Here is a 7559-nt window from a genome sequence, read left to right as displayed (position 1 = left end):
TTGGATGTTTATGTTTTAGTTGATATGTCTATTATATGGTATGAATTATATTTCATTGTAAAAGGTGTAGGATTAATTGGTCACTTGAATTGTTGGTGTCCAATGGTAGGCTGTAGGCCCTTTTAAAAGTGCTACCAATTTTGTAGTCCAATGATATTGGTTGCTAACCAGGCTGGTGCCACGTAGTGCCTCCACTCGATTTCAGTTCTCTCCAGCCACTAGGTCAGGCAACAGAATACACTAGACGGTTTGGAAGAACCCTGAAGTTGTAGACTGCGCATCGGCCAATCAGAGTTGTGAAGCTATGACTGTGTCCCTTTTTGTGGAACAGAACAACAGTAAACAAAGCGGTCGAGATGGATGTAGACAAAGTCATTCTGTGTTGGCAACGCTTCCCAAGACTGAGGATTTAAAGCTGGAGCAAAGAGAACGTTTGGTAAATTTTATAAAGGAGAAAGATGCTATTGCCCTTCTTCCTACAGGATCTGAGAAAAGCTTAATATACCCATTAGCCCCGTTAGCGGTGCATTACATACATCATGACCAAATAGCAGTGACTGGTTAAATAAAAGAAGTACCAGCCTACCCTCGAGCAAACAAATCCTTATGCTGCGAGGTCAAACGGTTTCCACAAAGTAAAACTGGCTGATGAATCACACTAGTTGTTTGCTCCGTGTTATTGGAATAAAGCTGCCATGTAAAGAAACCATCCTGGGCTGTGGTTCTTACACTGATGCCTTCAGGACTGTTTGGCCACCCACACCTAGTGATTCTTAAAATAGATTTTTTATGAGCTTTCTGCCATGTTAAAACTTTGTTCCCTCATCAAAAACATGCTTGGCGAGGTTTTAGATGTCATCCATGCACACTCCTTACTGTTAGCTGAAAGATTCTGTGCAATGCTCAGCCCACAAACCTACGTCAACCATGCTCCCACACAATTCTCCATAAATATACAAAAGCGCGATTCAAAACTGTACACAACAACTTGACAAACCTGATGCGAGGTGCAGTAGTTTCATTAGCAGGATGCACGCAGATTGTAATTTGATAGCATCGGGAGGGGGAGTGATTTAGGGAGTGGGGAGTCAGAGCAGCAAAAACATGATTTATGAAACTTTGTGAAACTTGTAAAACACGTTAATATGTTGGGTTTTGGAGAATATATATCATTTTCAAAGCAATAAAAGTTAACATCATGATCTAAATATGTTAAGTGTTAGAAGTTCATACCCCGTAGAAGTGTTCTACCCCCTCTTTAACCTTTTCCACAAATTACCACCCAGTATTTGACCTAAATCTGGGCTAAACCAGGTGTAAAATGTTATAAAAGCATAAATAAGGTGAATCTAAATAATAATTAACCCAAAAGAGAGAGCCTGAGAGAGAGTGAGAAAACAACATGATAGATGTGTCTCTAAAACAAACACTCAATCTGTCAGTCCTTGCACTACCAGTGAAAAGCAGAGTTTGTGAAACACTTTTCGAGCCAGTTGGCCAAAACCAAGTTTAAAATCATAATGCTGATGGAAGCTTCATGGATGAATTCATTTTTCCTGAAGAGCCTACGCTTCTAAAAGGTGTGGCATGTGGAGTTTATTTAGAAAGTGCAGAAACCGCACTAAGGTGGAACATCGCAGGTTTAGTCAGTATCAAAGCATTCCCAAAAACACACTTGAACTTGGAAAAAAAAAACGAGCAATTAGAAAACAAAGATAGTCATATTTAATGGCCCTATATTACACAAAATTGATTCATCTGATCTTTTACCCATGTTAGAATGTTGTTTGTTAAGTCAAAAACATACCTGGAGTTGTGTTTTGTTTCATTCACACATGTTTGAGTAACCCTTTATTATTAGTTTGTCTCCAAAGCTCAAAATTCTCTTTTGAGGAAACTACAGAGTAAATTAATCTGGTAATTTTGACTTATTTTGGTGTATTTATAACTATTGTAGATGTAAATTATAGTTTTACATCAATCGAGAAGCAATTTGTGAAGAAAAGTTGAAAAATATGTTGAAAATTACAGGAAGTGGAGAGTTGTAAACACACTGATGACTTGGGAAATATTTATTCTATGACGTTTGACATAACTTACACGCCGGAAACATATTATTTCTGAAACTTTAAACATTAATACAGCAAAATTAAGGTGTTGTCTTATATTTGTATTTGTTATATAATAATCTTTGTGTGCATTAGAGCATTGTTTCCCATTGTTTGGGGTCACCTTTTTGTTCCATGATTGCTGGTTCAGTTGAATGATGAAAAGAAAAAGAAATGGGCTACATTTAATGTCCAACTAGGTGACTTATGGATCCTTTTATTGCTGGTTCAATTCCTGTTTTTCATTGTTTAAAACTTGAGTAATACTAATTGTTCAGAGAGATATGATCACTCAGTCAACAATAAAATGTCCTCATTAATGTTCAATAAAGATCAAATCCACCTTTATTTTGTGATTTACAAATAATGTCTATTGACTTGGGTTGTGAAGATTTGTGACTTTTAAAATATGGGTCCCCAGAAAAGTTCATATCGCGTAGAAGTGTAATACCTCCTCTTTAAGCTTTTCATACTGAGTCCCACCAAATAGTTGACCTAAATTTAGGCTAAACCAGGCCTGAAATGCAATAAAAGCATAAATAAGGTGATTCTAAATAATAATTAACCCAAAAGAGACAGAGAAAGAGAAAACATGATAGATGTGTCTCTAAAACAATCAGTCAGTCTGTGCACTACCAGTGAAAAGCAAAGTTTCTGAAACACTTTATTTTGTGATTTACGAATAATGTCTATTGACTTGGGTAGCAAAGGTTTGTGACTTCTAACATATGGGTCCCCAGAGAAAAAGTTTGGGAAACACTGCACTAGAGGAGTTTTAGTAGGTAACACAGATGATATTCGCTAATGTGATGTCACGATTTCCAACCAGGACGTAAAATTTTAAACCTAAAATATAAAATGTAATGTAAAATATGGCTGTCCCCACCCTCGTGAACTCTCTCTCCCTTCACATCAGAAACTCAGACTCAATGAACACCTTCAAAAAAACTGCTCAAAACGTCTTTGTGTTACTGTGAAAAGCGCTTTATAAAACCAATGTATTATTATTATCATTATTATTAATAATTGGGAAAACAAGTCTGAATGTTGTTGCAAAAATCTTATATATAATGATCTCAACTGTGTTTTCGTAAAATGAGTAATCTAACCTGACAGGCAGTTTAAAAGGTAGGGGGTAGATTGCATTTTACTCTGTTTACATAGCCTCGCCCCGTTCTAACAGTCTAAGAAAGAAATCTGGGCTGGGAGGGAATGGGTGGGCTGAGAGGTACACAACGAACACTATTTTGGTTAAGCTCTCTGTTGATTTGCAATTATTTTTCTGTAACCCTTATTTTTATTTTTATCAGATGCATCTGCTCTGCCCTGTTTTATTTCTATTGTCTATTTGCCAGTTGGAACTTTGTCATCAGAGGCGGCGTCACGTGCAGAGATAAAACCAACACAAAACAAAATAATACAAAACACATACTTTGAACACGAGTTATCCAGTACACAAGGATTCCAGTCAGGTAACTTTAGCCACATTTGTCATCATAGCTATGCAGAATATTTAACGTCCCATAGCGTTCGTACAGAGAGGATGATTTAGGCAGACAGACAGGTTGGATGACAACAACATGAGATGCTGATGGGAGTAAGTTTGGGGTTATACAAAAACGTGTTCACTGGTAGAAATAGTAGCTAGTATCAAACAGAAAGAAAAAGACAATACTGCAAAAACACAATGTAAAACGCAAAATGTAAATGTATCTAAATAGCATTCTTATGTGAGCGTACAGGCTGCGAGTTGCTCAATGGTGTGATCTTGTTAGGTAACGCTCACCTGATTTTCACAGTCATTCTTTACAATTGTTTGACAGTTTATGTTATGAGGAAATGAAGATATCAATGCATACAATCTGAAAATATTAAAAGATAGTCCGTATAAGTATAAAACACTGTTTCAGGTATGTGTTTTATTAGATAACTAGTACATAGTGTCCCCTTGTAGTAAACTATGTGTTTTGCATATCTACAACTTAAGTCAGATGAAATAAACATTTTTTATATCAGGTTCTTTAGGCTATTTTTTGGTTTTTGGTTTTGTTTTGAAGCATAATTTGATTTGGTGATCAAATATTTGGCAGACCTATAAAATAACATCACTTCTACTCACTACTACCACTACCACTGACGACCAGTACATTACAAACACTTTTAGTCAGTTAATTTGCAATAAAACCTACTCCACTATGTCGCCAGTGAAATCCTTCCATCACGCAGACATGTTGACTATAAAACACTGTACAATTTTCCTCAAATACAGCCCCTCAGATCCCACTTGTGTGAAACTAGTGTCTCTATTATGATTCTTATAAAAGAGGAAGATTACTGACCAAAATGACAATAATTACACAGCACCACTTTCATCACTGTTTATGGCACCCACGGGTGCCTCCGCCAGTCCAAGACCAATTACATGAGCTGCGTGTATTTCGATGTTTCCATAGCGTGGGAGTGCGCTCGTGAATCAGGCGTGTCCAGGCTCAAGGCTCGTCAGGCCCAACTGATCTACCTCCAGTAACAGAGAGAGAAGGTCGAGGAGAGGGGAGAGCAACAGAGTAACATATTAATGTAATTATAAAGCTTATAATGGTCTTTAACCATTGACCCTGAACTACTTTTCATAAGAAACTCTCTATTTGTGGAATGTTTGCTAGCTAAAAACGCTGTGTTGACTCAGGGTATTGCCTTGTTAACAAGAGAAAAACTTTGATAAGTGGCTCTCAAAGCTTTCACACACAGTGCCCTTCCTCCAAAGAAAATATTTGGCTTTCCCTGTACCACCAGTTTGAAACCCTGAGCTATTACAGGTCTAAAGTACAGTAGATCCAAGACTATAACACTACGAACACAGGCTATATTTAAAAGATGGTACTAATGTTGAATTTACATGACTCAGGAGCATTATTTGGGCCAGCAGAGGACTCAGTCATTGTCATATTATGTATAGACCTACTACATGTTCTTCACCGCATTTATTTAAAAACATATGTGACTATAATGACTTTTCCTAACACCATGGCTAGATCATATAAGCTGTAATGCTTGGCTAAACTACATAGGTGACTAGCCTACCTGCCACGTTACTTTAATAGAAAGGTATTTCCCAGGTATAGTGCTAAGGTGTGGTGTGACTGTTGATCTTTACTTGCACGGTTAGCCTGTCAGCCTATCCCGTATTCCCCTACCTGTAATAGTTGTCCTCCTCCTGACCCACCTTCCCTCTTGTTGTCTGTCAGTCTTTAGGTGGTGGATGTTAATACTTGTTACTTCATGTGCTTCCCATCACTCATGCTCCTTTGTGAGAGGACCTCAGAGCCGCCATTGGCAGACTGCTATCTCTTTTTTTATAGAGACAAGTCTGGGCCTGAACAATAGAACATCGTTGTGCACGTCGGCCATGCTGGAATGCCGGGGATCCATCGGTATGCAACCAAGCAATTACTCACAAGTACGTCAGCTTCAACAACAAGCCTGCAATTTGCCAATTACTAACCCTCATTTGAACTGCTTTGACGGCATCAGAGTTTTTTATCACAGAGATAGTTGTAGACATTTGCACTAATCTCTTCCTTATAGCGGGGAAGGGCTGAGATTGGTAGTTCCTATAATACTCCGGGCGGCCACTAAAATGGCAAAATTACTCACTGGAAAGAAGTACCTTGGAAGGGTTTATGGAAATATTAAAAACTCGCCCATAGTTGTTGGTACAGGCATAAAACAGGTTTGAAAAAGTTTAAAGGCACTGTGCCCATTTTTTCCTGACTTCAAAATATGAAAAACATGCCTAGATCATTTTAAAAGGTTTAAAAAGAGGTCAGAATGATTCCTCACTCACCTTATGAATTAAGTTCATCCAAATTATTCACTGCATTGAGTTTATAAGCACTTTTCAAAACTTTCAACACATCTAGCATGCAACTTTCTGATAAGTTAACAATAAAACCCTTTAGAATTAGATGCAGACGGTACACAAAAAAACATATTTTGACCTCAAAAGCTTATGCAAAAGGCTATAACTGTACTGTACACAACAATTTTTGCTCAAATACAAGGAAAAAAATCAAGTACAGCACCATAAACACAACACCTTATTGTTGTGAAATGAAACAGGCCTAGTCTACAGACCTGAGTGCACAATGTCACTGTGTAGTTCTTTCTTTTAATTGTTCAGTTGCAAAGTTGTACATATAGTCTGTCAATAACTTACTCAACAAAAGAGGAAGACTGCCAGTAAATAATGGATCACTGACTTGAGAGTATACAAATGTATTTACCACATAGAGAAGTTTCTGTTACCCATTTGTCATGTGTTGCTTTTACAATGCAGTTCTATAGGTTTGACTGAGATACACAAATGATAAAACGATAAGCATCAGGAGTTTGTTTACACCTTTTTACCTATAACTGAAACCAGATGCCATATTCTTTTCATGTATTAATACTCTTGCATGATGTAGGCTTATTTGAATTGTTGTTATGTCGCTTTACAAAATTAGATTTGAGATTTGAATGAGCTAGTCTGTTTATATTTCTTTACCCTCTGTGCCCTGAAACCGAAACTACACTAACTAAAATGTCTCTATGAATATTTCTGTGTCGTGTGGGAAATGCAAATTTTGCCTGTATCTGGTCCTGTATCGTACTTCCTCTGTGGTAATCATTAGCAGACAATAAACTAATCGAATAAAGCGCTTCCGCCTTAGTAACTCCTATAATGCCCCAGGGGAAGCAGGGCTAACTGCATTATCCTTTCAGTGTATGTGGAGAAATTCACTGTTTGATATTGTCCTTAAAGGTACAGTATGTCACTTTCTTGGGGTGGCACATGAAAATAGAAGTTAAAGGTCTTATATTAGGCAAAATTGATTCTTGTGAGCTTTAAGTCATGTTATAATGTTGTTACCTGGAGTTGTGTTTCGTTTCATTCACACATGATTGAGTAATCTTTGATTTTTAGTCTGTCCTCATGTCCAAAGCTCAAAATGTTCTGTTCCAGATTGTGACATATAGTGGTACTTTTCAAGTTAAGCTTCCACTTTTCAGTTCAGCCGAGAGTCACAATTCCAGGGCTGAAATGATCTTAATGATTCTAGTGAAAGTGTATGGAGTTTAAAAACACAGTGGAGCATTTCCTGTATTACCACATGACATTACAAGGTGGAACAGTGTGTTTGAGAGAAGCATTCAGCCTAATTACATACATGTATGTATGAATAAAACTAAATAAAACTTCAAGTATGTTTGTGACATTATAACATAGATCAGTAAATAGTGCAATATTAGCCCTTTAAAACCAAACTTCAGAACATTCTCCATGGAGATAGATACGTTTAATGCCATACTGTGGAAAATTATGGAAACAGGCAAGAGACGTCCTCCTCCAGGTCATCTCTACAGGCTCACTCACAGTAAGGATGCATGTTTTTCTTAGTTTTTCAGTGC

The sequence above is a fragment of the Boleophthalmus pectinirostris genome, unplaced genomic scaffold (genome assembly GCF_026225935.1).
Source record: "Boleophthalmus pectinirostris isolate CB_2022bp ecotype Guang Dong unplaced genomic scaffold, ASM2622593v1 HiC_scaffold_9, whole genome shotgun sequence".
Lineage (NCBI taxonomy): Eukaryota > Metazoa > Chordata > Actinopteri > Gobiiformes > Gobiidae > Boleophthalmus > Boleophthalmus pectinirostris.
This window is presented reverse-complemented; position numbering follows the sequence as displayed.